The 14976-nt window shown below is 37.4% G+C and overlaps 1 protein-coding gene across 3 annotated transcripts in view; it reads left to right on the forward strand.

Moving 5' to 3' along the window:
* Positions 1-316: 316 nt before the first annotated feature.
* Positions 317-14976, forward strand: part of CHL1 (cell adhesion molecule L1 like) — a 309930-nt gene continuing 295270 nt past the window's right edge. For 2 of the 3 annotated variants that reach the window (XM_073230928.1, XM_073230927.1), the window contains exon 1: positions 349-428. The gene's annotated coding sequence lies outside the window, so the exon portion shown is untranslated. Of the gene's footprint in view, positions 429-14976 lie in introns of all 3 variants that reach the window. The other variant, XM_073230929.1, reaches the window with a different exon arrangement.

A 14976-nucleotide genomic window follows, 5' to 3' on the forward strand; every position in this document is an offset into this window, starting at 1 on the left:
AAGGGCAAAAGTTGGAGAGGAAGACACTCAAGGAAGAGTCCCTTTAGCTGTGCCTAGATATTGTGAATGGCTTTATTCTTAGATTGTTACTGTTTCTTAAATGCTCCCCTTGGTGCCTGTCATGGACCACTTGGCTTATGATTGTGGGTGGCTGGGAGTAGAAGTTGTAAACCAGGTCACTTAAACTCAGAATTTAGCCAGTGGCTCTTTCACATTTGTAAGCAAGAATATTGCTAGCCTCCCCGCCGAGCTAGCATGAGGACTGACCTTTTATGGATCACAGGAAGGAAGCCCAGCTTCTCAAAAGAGAAGTCAGACTAGTTTTGCCGTGAAAGACTTCGCCAACAAAGCTCTGCACAGAGGCAGGAATACTCAATGCAGGAGAAAGCAGAGCATGTGCCAATGATAGAAACACAAGGAACTTAAAGGTAGGAGAGGGGTTTATGGGATGGTTAGATTTGGGGTGGGGAGGAGTGTAAGAAGACAGAATAAGGAAATCAAAGTATAGAGAGAATGTGTCACACTCTATCCTGTATCGTGTTGGTTCTCTCCAAATGTGTACCTAAGAAGGGTGGAGGGTGGAGGCTTTCCAACATCTTTGAAGATTGTATATTTTTAAGGTTAACCATCATAAAAGGATCTAAGCAGAAAGGGGGCAGTAAGACATGCAGAGGAGTTTCTCTCAGGAATGCACTTTTTTAAAAAGCAGTTTAATCATCACCGACCAGAGAAGCAGGTGACTCTAATTACCCGGATTATTAGAACTTATTTTTTAACTGAGGTGGTGCATTTAGGTAATGTGCATATGAAGAGCTGTGAACTAAGGAGTAGGCGGAGGGTGGAGACCTGAGGAGGGTGACGGCCAGCTTCACCTGCTGGGCCTCAAGATCTTTGCCTCCAAAAGCTTTGAGCTTCTTTCTAGCTAGAAGCCACACCAACTGGATTTATGTCCTGTTACATATACTTAACAGTTGTGCCATCACGGGTGGTTATTTCAACTCTCTTGAGCTTAATTTCCTACTCTTGGAAGAAAGATAACAAAGGTATGCTTTACAGGAATGGGTGGGACAGATCGAAAAAGAATGCATAGTGACTGCCACAAGGTGAATACTAAAGTAAATGAGAGTTATTATCTGTCTAATGAGGGATTGAATCACTTTTGTGATCCCTTCTAGCACCTAGAAGTTTCTCATTCCATAGATCATTATTCATGATTTGAAATTTTTGAATATGTGCATATTCACTATAATTATATAGCACATATGTATTTCTTCATATCTTCAGTAAGGTTGTCTTCCTTTTGTCATTTTTGTCAGCTTTTTTCCAGAAGAGAAGAAGAACAGAATCACATGGCCACATTATAACAATTTGCCACTAGCGATACTATTTCCCTAATGGGGACTTTCCAGAATACTTCCATTGGGTGTTTGCACCTTCCCAAACGATCCAAGATAAAGAGCCTACTATGTCTCTTGAAATGTGACTTTACAATCCAATTATCTTGATTGTCGGGAATCTTCTTCTTTTCTAGTTAAATTTACTTTAATTTCAACTTGTGCCATGGTAAATAATTCACTCTTTTCTCTGATCTGGTGGATGTACATATAGCAAACACGCCTTCATTCCTCTTTCTCTCTCTGCCTCTGTTTCTATGTATGTAACTAGTGCAGTGTTTGCTATGGCCCCTTGCCACAAAAAATGTATGAATTAACTAGATGCAACAAACACAAGTAAAACACTCAAGTAAAATATTTGAATGCTAAGCTTTAGGGAATAGGAAACATATAATGATAAAAGTGAAAGATATGAGGAAATAATTTAAAAGGACAAGGTTTACCCAGGTATCAGTAAGGCCTCAGTATATGCACCTATATCCACATTTATATAAGATGCTCTGAGGCCCTGAAAGATGTGGGCAAAAAACATTATAAATAAATAAACATTGTAAATAAATAAAACATATTTATTCTACAATGCCTTCCAATATTGGAGGGAGGCTAACATAGTTTGGAAATGATTTTTAAAATCAGAATAGATGTTAAAGCCCTTTGTTGTTTTGATTTTCTGTCTGATTTCCAGTTAACCAAAAGGATTTTTTTCCTAAATACTTAGTTTTTACCATTTTGGTAGCTGAATCAATTAGGATTCTTCTGATTCCAATGACAACTTAAAGGGGAATAAAAAATGAGAGAAATTATGATTTTGTGTAATTAGAAGTTGAGAGACAGGGTTCAGGTTTGGTGGAGTGAATGATTCAATAATGCTATCAAAGACTAAGGTTTTTTTCCATCTTCCTGTGTTAGTTAAATCTCTGACTGGTTGTTCAATGGCTGAGGCAGTTCAAGGGATCTCATCCCATAGAAGGTGATGCCAAGAAGAAAAAGGGAGATTAACTTTCTTAACAGCAAGTAGGTTTTCACAGAAACCTCCTGAAGCCTCATTGCCCCGAGTTGAATTGTATTCCTGTTTCTGAACTAGTGTCTGGTGAGGGACACAGAACAACCTTAAAACCAGTCAAACTCAGACCTGAGTTTGTGTCTGAGTGGGAGAGGGGCGGGTCATGCAAAAATACTCTAGATGGGTCAAGAGAGAAATAATTAGAGTAGGTATACTGGATGGACATCTGACATTGTCTGACATAATAGGGTTCTTTTCATTTTAACTCGATATCCTCACTGAAACCATAAACATAAATAATGCTTTGCATATTCCAAACCAATATCCTTGGAGTTTAGAGGCCCTAGTTATTTGGGAGTATTCTGGTTTGTAAAATATCTGGTAATGTTCTTTTTATTGTTGTTATTTTTTTGTGTTTATTTATTGCTTTTTTCCATTTTCTTTTCTCTCCCTTTTTCTTTTCTAACAAAAATTCACATGCCCAGCTAAAATCACTTACTTCCCAGACTCTGCTGCCTCTAGGTGGCCATGGTGGTAGAGTTCCTGCCAGTGAGACTCTGAGAATTTGCCACAGGATTTGGGCAAAGCTATTGCTTTCCTTACACAAGCCCCATCTCTTCTAGCTCCTTTTATATCTGTAAACTCTCCCCAGTTTACGATGTAATTGTTTTAAATATTTCCTCTACATACACTTAGAACCATATCAGATAATGCCATAATTTTTCTTTCAACTATCAAACATATTTTAGAAAAATCAGAGATTTGAACAAAAGTCTAATGTATTTATTCATATTTTTGCTGACCATGTTCTTCCTTCCTCATGTTCCAAGTTTAAATTTTTGCATTGTTTCCTTTTCAGAGAACTTGATTTAGCCATTATTTTAGGTTAGGTATGATTGTGAAAAATTTTTTTACTTTTCCTTCATCTGAGAATGTCTTGATTTCTCCTCCTTCCTGAAGTATATTTTCACCAGCTAGAGGATTCTGGATTGTCAGTTCTTTTCCTTAAGGACTAGGAAAATATTTTATCATTTCCTTCTGGCGTCCACAGTCTCTAATGAGAAATTGCCATTCCAGTGTTCTCCTTTTTAAGTAAGAGGAGCCATTTATTTATCTCTGGCTATTTTCAAAATTATTTTCTTCATCTTCAGTCTTTAGAAGTTTAATTATATTGTATTTTGTCATGGATTTTTTAAGGCATCTTATCAGCATCTGATCAGCTTTTAGAGTCTAGGTTTAAAGGCTCTTGCCAAATCTAGAAAGTTTTCAGCTGTTATTTCTGTGAGTACTTTTTCAGCTTTTCCTTCTTTGTTCTTCTGGTCCTTTGATGACATGAATTTCCTATATTTAGCTGTGGTCCAGTAGGTCTTATAGCTCAGTTCAATTTTTTCAGTATTTTCTCTCTTTTGTTCAAATTAAGTAATTTGTATTGTTCCCACTTTCAGTTCACTGATCTATCCTCTATCCCCTTTTCTGTTATTGGTCCCATCTGCTAAATATTTCATTTCAGTTGTTGTAGTTTTTGAAATTTCCATTTGGTTCTTCTTAATAGTTTTTATTTGTTTGCTGAGTTTTTCTAGTTTTCATTTGCTTCATGCACACTTGTGATTGCCCACTGAAGCATTTTTATCATGGCAGGTTTAAAATCTTTGATAATTCTAACACCTCTTCTCACCTGTTTGTTTTCTTTTTTTCATTTGTTGGAGATGTTGCTGGTTCTAGTATGATGAGTGATTTTCTTAATGGACATTTTCACAGTATGTTAGACTGGATCTTATTTAAACCTTCTGCTTCAGCTGACTTTCTCTGACATCACTCTGGCACGTCTGGGAAGAAGAGGATGTGGTCCCATTACCATCAAGCGGAGGTAGAAGTCCAAGCTTCCCACTCAGTTTCCACTGGCATCAGAGAGGTAGAGCTCCCCATTACTGCTGGGTGGGAGATGTGGTTTCCCACGTAGTCTCCATTGGCGCTGTGGAGGGAGGAGCTTCATTACTTGCTAGGGATGGAAGTCCCAGCTCCTGAGTTGCCTTTTTTGACCCTACCCAGCAGGATTGTGGGGTCACCCTCTTATGGCCTTGTGAGGCTAGGATCTTCCTCTCTTTGCCTTTACTGTTAGGATGGGACCACATTTCTTTTTTGATGTTTGTCTGGAGCAGAGTGGCGATTATGTAAAGTTTTCTAACTTGCTTCTCTGTTCCTGGAACTTTGGAAAGACCAAATCAACTTTCAATGGGGCTTATTTTTTTAGAATGCATGAGAAAACTGGAGAAACTTACCACTGTATCATTCCTTGGGTCTTGAAATCCCTTGGCAATCTGCATTTTTCTCACCACCCTCTTCCTCCAGTTTTCCTATTTTTATTTTATATATAGCATCCATGGTTTTAATTGTAGTTAGTGCAAGGGATAGGGTAAAGTATTTCTGCTCTATATTCCTGGAAGCAGAAGTCCCTCAAGAAAATATATTTTTAATAAGCATCCCAGGTGATTCTGAGGCAGGTGCCTATGGGCTACACTTTGAGAAACATATGTAATGAAACTGAGGCCCAGAGAGACCATCTCAAAGGCAAAGGCACAGACGTGTCTGGTAGCACAATACGTAGTCTAAACTAGGACCCATGTCTTTGGCTTCCCTTTTAATGTTCTTTCCTCCTCATAACACTAAATGAAACTGCTAAGAATACCAACATGAATTCAGGTAGCAGTTTCACTGATATTTATGGAGGCCAGATCATTTGCCTAAAGGTAAAACATGGTCTTAAAGTAGAGGCAGAATTGTTCTAATTCATTTGCTTCCCACAAACTGCAATGCAATATTTATCTACTGAGGAGGATTCCAAGCAATTGCTCCAAGATAGGTCATTGTATGCACTTGAAAGAATTGTTCTTGGAAATATAATTCTGTGCAGTCTGTTGAGGGTGCTGCACATAGCCTGGGTAGTCTGACTCATACACAGTGAAGCTTTTCCAGTTATGTTAATACTCGTTTGGCAGCTGCCTCTATAATTGTCTAAGTCACTTAGTAGACATGAAGGAAATGTTAATTCTTGGTAAATATAGTTATTCATAACTTGGTGTCAATTGTATCACCCTCAATAAAGATAGTGCTTCAGATGTCAGTGGTGCTGGGGCAGGAGGTCTGTATTATTCAACTTTGGGGAGCCCTTGAATTCCCTAAAGAGAAATCTGGAGGGACAGGAAATGGCATGAGACCGAAGGCAGCATACAAATGCCTGTAATGAAATACGGGCATCCTTCAGTGGCTGCCTTTGATTTGACTGGCCCCATGCACAGGTTGTACCAGATGGCACTCTCATGGTTTCCATCAATGCAGAAATGTGATGAAGAAGGCAAGGAGGAAAATGGATGAGAAAAATAACACCAAACTGCACAGCTGAAAATAATTATGATTACATAGCTAATGACCCAGGGAATTAGACAAAGCCAAACTCATTGGAACTCAGGCCACATGCAAGCAAATGTCACAATTTAATGACAAAAGATGAATTGCTTTATCTCCTACATAGTAACTCATGATGAGAAGTCATGATGCTTTTTTTTACTGACATGCAATACTTTACTAGTTTCAAGTGTACACTGTAGTGATTCTATATTTTTATACATTAAAGAAATGATCCCCACAATAAGTCATCATTATCTGTCACCATACACAGTTATTACAAATTATTGACTGTATTCCAATCCTGTACATTATATCCCTGTGACTTATTTATTTTATAACTGAATGTTTATACCTCTTAACCCCTTTCACTTCTTTTTGCCCCCTCCCAATGTCTCCCCACTCTGGTAACCAACAATTTGTTTTCTGTATCTATGAATCTGTTTCTTTTTTGTTTTGTTCATTTTATTTTTTAGATTCTGCATGTAAGTGAAATCGTACTGTATTTGTCTTTGTCTGTGTGACTTATTTAGCTTAGCATAATACTCTCTGGCTCCATCCAAGTTATTGCAAAGGGCAGGATTTCATTCTGTTTACAGGGCTGAGTAATTGTCCTTTGTGTGTGTGTGTGTGTGTGTGTGTGTGTGTGTATGTGTGTGTGTGTACACATGCATACGTTTATATACATACCACATCTTCTTTGTCCATTTAGCCATCAGTGGATACTTAGGTTGCTTCCACTTCTTGGCCATTGTAAATAATACTTCAGTGAACATAGGTGTATGTATGTCTCTTCAAATCTGTATTTTCATTTTCCTTGAATAAATAACCAGAACTAGAACTGCTGGATTGGCTGATAGTTCCATTTTTATTTTTTGAGGATCATGCATAGTGTTTTCCATCATGGCTGCACCAGTTTACATTCCTATCAATAGTGCACGAGTGTTCCCATTTCTCCACATGCTTACCAACACTTACATTTTTGTCTTTTTGATAATTTAACAAGTATGAGATGATATCTCATTGTGGTTTCAGTTTGCATTTCTCTGATGATTAGTGATATTGAGCATCTTTTCATGTGCCTGCTGGCTATCTGTATGTCTTTTTAGAAAGATGTCTATTCAAGTCATCTGCACATTTTTAATCCTGTAGTTTGACTTTTCATTTTGAATTTAAGTTTTTTATATATTTTGGGTATAAGCCCCTTATCATTTGAAAATATATTCTCCCATTCAGTAAGTTGTCTTTTCATTTTGTTGGTTTCCTTCTCTGTACAGAAGCTTTTTTTTTTGATGTAATCCTATTTGTTTATTTTGGCTTTTTTTGCCCTGACCTGAAGAGAATGGGCCAAAAAAACACTGCTATGACTGATGTCACACAGCTTACTGCCTGTTTTCTTCTAGAAGTTTTATGATCCCAGGGATTGAATAAATAATAATTTAAATCCACTTTGAATTTATTTTTATATATAGTGCAATATACATAAAATCATCCTTTTGTGTATAGCTGTCCAGTTTTCCAAATACCATTTATTGAAGAGATTGTCTTCCTCCCTTGTACATGCTTCTTTCTTTGTCATAGATTAATTGCCCGTATATGCATGGGTTAGTCTGTGGACTCTGTTCTAGTCCATTGATCTCTATGTCTGTTTTTGTGCCAGTATCATACTGTTTTGATTACTAAAGCTTTGTGGTATAGTTTGAAATTAGGAAATGTGATGTCTCTAGCTTTGTTCTTTCTCAGTATTGATTTGACTATTCAGGGTCTTTTGTAGTTTCATATAACTTTCAGCATTTTTTTGTTCCAGTTCTGTAAAAAAATGTCATTGGTATTTAGATAGAGATTTAATTGAATCTGTATATTGCTTTAGGTAGTGTGGCCATTTTAGCAATATTAACCCTTTCAGTCTATGAACATGAAATATATTTCCCATTTATTTGTGATATCTTCAATTTGTTCCATCTATATGTAATAGTTTACAGCATTTTTCACCTCCTTGATTAAATTTATTCCTAGGTATTTATTCTTTTTGATGCAGAGGAATCATAATTCTTCTTTCTGTATCCCTACCTTAGAATAAAATCATAAAGTAGACCCATATCATGAGTCTCTTTTCATTTTGGAGGAGACTTTCAAAAAGAGTAACAATCTTGGGCTCTTAAAAAAGTCAAGAAATTTCAGTATTCTATTGATATGCATTTTGACCTGTAGCAATAATAGGCAGAAATAAACAGCATGTTGGAGACAGCCTTTCTGGCACCAAAATATACAGTATATATTCATTGGAGGAAAGGGCAAAGTGTTACACTTCTTTTGTGGTCATTTAAAAGCATTTACTGAGAGTCCACCATGTATGTGGCCCTGCTTAACAACCTGTTGGAAAGATGAGAGAGACATTACCCGTGCCCGCCTAGATGAGTTCACGTAGCACACTTTGTGAATATGGATTCAGGGTGGATGTCTGGTTGCTGATCCCTACCTGAGCCCTCCCAGGGTTTGCTGATATTCTCACCGCCTTCCACTGAAGCTGTGAAAGTTAATATTCAAATGCTAGTGGTACAACTATTTCTTCTTTAATTGATTCACTCAGTTTTTCATCAAATTTTTACTGAATACTTATTATGTCCTAGTCACTGTGCTTGGCATTATGTTGAAACTGGTGAACACTATTTTAATGTTGATATTAAAATATAGTATATGACCATATGATACAATAAGCTATGATGTTTTTAAATAATAAATATTGCAGGAGAAGTCACAATATCAATGTTTAGAAATCAATGGGGGATTATTATTAGAAAGGTTTACAAGAAAAAGGTGGATGTATGAGTGCCTCAACTAATGAGTTAGCCAGTTAGGGAAAAAATGTAAAGCAGCTGTCACTAATATTTTGAATCTTAAAAAACATATTTATAAAACATGCATTAGGGGAGTAGATAGCTCAGAAGTTTGGCAATGAAAGGCCAGACATTTTAAGTCCATGTAATTGGTTGAAATCCAGCCAAAACTGATAACAAATGCAACTCTTCCCCATCTGCTGGTTTATGTAAATGAGTTAGTGATCTCATTTAGTTTGCTGGGAGACAGGTGTCTCTACTGCTGAAGCAGCTACTCACTTGGCACCCAGCCCCAGTCTCAGGCAAAGTCTTGAATTTAGCTACAGGGTAGGACAGAACACAGACATTCTTACCCTATGGGATAAGAATCCCAGGGAAAGAAAGGCCAGAACTGAAAATCACTGTAGATCTGTGTCCAGTCTGTCAGAGCACTGGATCAGCCATGGTATATAAAATTCCAAACTACTGTGCTTACATTCTCTACCTCATTTTTCCAAAGTTGAAGATCTACCAGGCAGACATCTCTGAAAGAAATTTTTGCTAGACACTATCAAACCCAAATACCAATACCAAGCCTGATTGGATGGGACCGCACTTTTTTCTGGAACTTTCATCCATATTCAGGTAACAGGAGAATGCAAGTTGTTTTTAAAACACTTGTAGGGATAACATATTCATAGATAGAATATCATCATTAAGGAAAGCCTTAATTTTTAGTGTGCATCTATTATTGTTAAATAGAAAAGTGGAGAATAGCACAGACTTTTGAATTAGAGTATTTGGGTTCAGATCCTTTCATTGTGACATATTAGCTGTGTAACTCTGATTACACAGTTACTGAGAAAGATGCTTAGCTTTAGTGGTCCTTATTTCTTCAATCCATAAAATGGAGATGTCTTGCCAATGGGTTTCAGCCCCAGGCAAGTTCGCTGTGGATTCAGAGTGACCAAAGAAATTGACGCAAAACTTTCTTTGTGGTGAAAGGGTTTATTACCCGGTTTGCTCTTCCGGCGGTAGGTTGAGCAGTAGTGTCTCTGCCTCCGCCCAGAGCACTGGGCCAAGCTCTCCATATAGCGCAATAATAGCTTATTGCCTAAAGGAGTGGAAGCGGTAGCCTAGCAACAGGCCAGTTACATCATCAGGTGGTTTAAGTTCAGTGAGGATCCTGGCCATAGGAACCCCAACTTCTCCACAGGAGATAACAGTATTACCAAGTTCATAGGGTTATTATGAGGATTGAATGAGTTAATGCTTGCAATACACTTGGAGTAGTGCCTGGCATAGTATGAGTGTTCTGCATAAGTTATCACATGCTACCATGAGCCAGAAATTGTGCTAATTCAATTAAAAGATCTTCATATCATTTACTTCTGACATCAAGAATATTTGACACAGGTATCATGCACTGCCACTTTACAGAGGAGGACACTAAGCTTTAGAATGAATGTCAGGAAGGCATGATGGTGACTTATTGAGTCTAATGTCAAACCAAGATCTTTCTTCTCTAGTTATTATTTGATATCACATAAATAAGTAGTAATAGGAGAACATTGATTGTAACCCAAGATTCCTGATTCTCAGTTGAATATACCTTTCATGCATCATGTGAACCTTAATGAGAGAAGCACAGTAATTTCCAATTCCTGATTCCATTAGTGCAAAGGAAAAATATGTACAATTTAGTAAAGCATAATAATTGTATGGTTCCTACTCAAAATAATAAATTAAGGGCCAGATACATGCAATTTTTCTTTAAAAAATATTAATGGCTATTATGTGGCAAGTATGGTGCTAAATCCAGGGGTCACAGTGGTAAACAATACAGACAAGGTGATTACTGGAAATTTTCTAAAAAATTCTAATTAGATTGTTTTTTTTTCATTCGCCAATTTGTTTCACAGTTTCACAAAATTATGAACTGGTTCTGATTCTGTAGGCTTTTACTTATAGACAAATACACTTGCTTTTAACTATTTGATAGTAGATATGATCATAATCTTTAAAAAAATGTTATCATTAAAGATACTGAAAGGAAAATATTGTTTTCATTATTATTCTGTTGGACATTGTTCATTAAGATCTGTTGCGTGTTCATGATCCACTCGCAAATATCTGGTGGTGCTAGGATGGCCATGTCCACGACTTTAAGATCTTTAGAAAGAGATGGGTCATAATGAAGGCATTCATTAGAGATCTGTGAACCAGGGAGGTGGCACACATTGGAGTTCCCACATCATCATTCATATTAATCTGATTAACTTTCCCAGTCTCATTTCCAGAGTGCAGGGATCAGGAATTTTGGCAACCATATGGGTAACAGAATCCCTCCCCAAGGATCTTGTAAATTTCTGCCCATATGTTCCCTGTAAAATTGCACTGCCTACGGCTTTCTTCCCACAGCTCACATCTGCAAAGATGACCAGCCAACCAGATCTTGTGACAGGGCCCTTCACCCTTTCAGGAATATGCCAGTGTTGTCATTCCTCACTTGGACATATACATGATTTTCATTAATAATATAAACACTGAGGATAATAACTAATACATAAGACATGAGAAGATACGGTCTGACACTAAACTTGCAATGCATAGAACGATTAAAAAAGGACTTTGTATTCTAAGATACACCAAAAGATAGTGCCTCCTTCTATCGTACAGTACCACCCCTGGGAAGTGAGCTTTGGAAACATGGAGTCTGAAGTAATTCTCTCCAAATGAAGAGCCTCCAGAGAAAAAGAGAGATGCAACATTTATTTATTTGGATTATCCTATAAATGCCATTTTTAACAGCTTTGGACTAAGGCTTGATTTATGGAATTATGACTATTATAATGATAGCATTTTTAAACAGCGCTTTCTCTTATCTGATTTCCCTAAATCCCAAGACAGTCCTTGGTAGGAATGTCTTATAGTTGTCAGCAGCTTTTATCAGTTGAATAATAAATGAAGGTTTCCTTCCTTTGAATAACTCCAGAAAGCATATGCTTAGAAATTCTGCATGTTCCCCTTTCCTCTAGTTTTCTCTCTGAGTTTGAGTATTTATCTCCCTGCCATTCAGGAGAAGAAATATATATGCAGGATGTTTGATCATGGGGGTAAACATTGGATACTTTGTACATTTTTGAGAGTTGGAGGAAAAGATGCAGACTTCTCTCTATGAATATTCCTATTCTTCTAACACTTTCAATTCTCAGCCTTGTTGTTCAAAGGGAGAACCACACAGATATCAAGTGTAGAGCAATTAAAATGTGCCTCCTGTGCTCAGACAACCAGAAACCCACATGTGACAAGGTGAAAATGGGCAAAACTGACCTCATCACACTTTGATCTCTGAATGAAGAAATATGTCATGGAAGCTGGTTTGTGTCTGCTGCAGTTCATCCTGGCCCAGACAGTTGAAACCTCGCTCCTGACAGTATTGCAGGCTACTTTGGAAAACGCATAGATAGTAGACTGTGATTTTCTCATGGGGCCATAGTCCAGATCACACCATCATGGGGGAGGGGAGGGCATCCTCAGGAAGAAATAGTTGTTTCTATTGGCAGTCATCCTTTAGATATGTAGATCATGGGACAGCACATAAACTCATTCAACTTTAGAATTACATGAGTTGCAGTGTTCTCTACTTTGTGGGACTACAGGTTATTTGGCCTTACCTCCGAAGTCCAGAAATAAGCAGAGTGAATCCAGTGACAGGTATATATTACCCCTTACCGAGAAGAGGTGTTGGATAAGACAAGAACGTGACTGGATAAGGGATCGGAACGTTCTGTTTGAGACTACACAACTGTTAATTAAAACCCTACCTAATTAATTGGCCAGATTTACCAATGCTCAGCTTCTCTTCTATAAGGCAAAGGCACTAACACCCATCACTGGGTTGAGCAACCAGCGTGGTTTGCCTGAAACTGTCCTGGTGTTAGCACTACAAGTCCTGAATCCTAAGAAACCGTCAGTTCTGGGAAAGCCCAGATAGTTTTGGTCACCCTACTCAGCACCACACTGAGTCTGGGTATCTAGGGAGAAACTCTGTCGTGACTCTGGTGCTTTTGTTCCCACCAGTTGAATGGAATCTTTGCCAAGAATCTGTAAGCCATTTGTTCCCAAACCTGTTTTAGTCATGTACTGGTTGTTATAATTATACAGCTTAATTAAATATAGTATAAACTGATTAAATATCTGTGTGAAAATAGAGCTTTATCTCCATGGAAACTAATTTGGATGTTTTGGAAAGACCCAACAAAGGCAAGTTGCTTAAAAAATGTTATTGAATTATATATGACAAGACAAACGTAAATGATTCTGAAAAAAATACATACCTAACAAATGCCTTTAAATTCCCAATTCCTTACTATAGAATTGCAAATGAAAATTATAGGTAATCCATTATGAGCTTGGTTTATGTAAGAGAGATAACATGGAACATTGATCAGATGATCCATGCATAAAGAAAAGACCCTGTCTTACATCAAAAAATTAGATATTTCATTTCCTATGTTTCAAACTAAAAATATAATACATAAGGCATGTGTAATTCAATTTAGCATTCTCTGCTCTAACAGACTTCTTCCATTAGCTGACCACTAGTCTAATAAGTTGAAATTTTCTATTGCATTTGTAATTTTTTCCCATGTTCATGTATTGTCTTGCTTCTATTGTACCCAACTTGCAATAAGATCCTATGAACTTATTACTCTCCCTCAATCACTGTATGTTGATGCCTACCTTCACATAACAAAGAAAGGAACAAAGATCGTGAACACAGATTGTAAGCTCTGTCTGTCTGTTTTGTTCCCTTGCATATTACTGGGCAAATATCAATCACTCACTGTAGGAAGAATATTTGATGAATGAAGACTCAGTGAATGAGTGAATGTGTGAACATCTCTCAAGAAACCTACAGTCAGCCTGGGAGAATTAAGTGTTAAATTGTTAAAAATCAAAACATCTAATATTTATTCAATCATTCCATCTTCTTATTCCTTAGGGAGAAAAATAATAGGCAGGTATCTGAGTATGGTACTTTTCTAAGCACTGGAAAATGGATAAAGATGATTAAGATACATAATACAAAAAATACAAGCACAAGTATATTCAAATTGATGATGAATTTGAATTGGCATAGGCCATTCATAATAGAGGACTCGGCCATCAGAAAGGATATTATCATTATGCAATAGTGGTGTGTGTAGACTGAATAATCAGACCTCAGTTTAAGGGAGAAAGTAATCAGTGCCCTGCTTGGCCTTAGAATTCAGTCATTATGAACACAAGCTTCAGAATCAAACATCTGAATTAAAGTCAGGACTCTGACACTTAGAACTGTTTGACCTTGGGTAAGTTATCTAACCTCTTTTAGCTTTAATTTTCTTATCTGTAAAATGGGGATGATGCTGCTGAAAAAGTTACAAGGGTCAAAGGCAGCAGCACATTTATATACATTTCACGTAGGCATGGTTTCTGATTCACAGCATGCATCTTGCATCTTTAAGACATCATTAAGAGAGATAGCCTGTAAAATTCTGAAAAGATTTCAAGAAGTAGCATTTGAGCTTCTAAAATGGTGCTAAGTTTGGATATGGGTAGGAAGGGGTGAAAGGAGGACAGGGAAAACGAGAAAGTTTTGAGGTACAAGAACAGCAGGAGCTGTACAGATTCAAGAAATGTTGGTAAATGTACAAAGTAGAACAATAAGGTTGGGGCATCCAAAAAAAGGGGAGTTGATACCTAAAACAGAACACATTGGAATTGCTTTAGAAGTTCTGAGAACAAAACATTTACTGTAGCCCTGAATATTCAGCCACTCAGTTTCAGAGGGTGATATCTCCTAAATTAAAGAGTAAGGGACCGTCAGGCAATCTATCCATTACAAAGGTAAGAGCCCTTTGAATGCTGCTCAAGCAACTTTGGGATGAGAGGGTAAAAGACAAAAGGGAGACAAGAGAAAGGGCAGCCAAGGAAGCCATCCAATCCCCACGTCTCTGCAGGGGCACTAGCGCCTACATTATGACGTTGGTGATGGAGGATTTCCTCATCGCTTCTTTTGATTCCAGTATAGACTTTGCAGTACTTAAGTAATCTGATTTGAAATAGCCTTTCTTTCTTGTGTGATATGCTTTCAGCCACCTCATTAATTTTGATTTTATGGCCAATAAGGTTTCTGTTATTTCTGCAAATTTCATATCTGGTTAGCCTCCAGGAGTTCCCTTTTTATCTTGTTTTCACACGTACCAATCCTTGTCTCAATGTTCAGTCATTTTTTTTCCCCTTCAACTAGAGTCTTACTTCTCCTACCAAAGATCTTTCTCACTCACGCTACATATCCTACATATTTCTCATT

The sequence above is a fragment of the Manis javanica genome, chromosome 3 (genome assembly GCF_040802235.1).
Source record: "Manis javanica isolate MJ-LG chromosome 3, MJ_LKY, whole genome shotgun sequence".
NCBI lineage: Eukaryota > Metazoa > Chordata > Mammalia > Pholidota > Manidae > Manis > Manis javanica.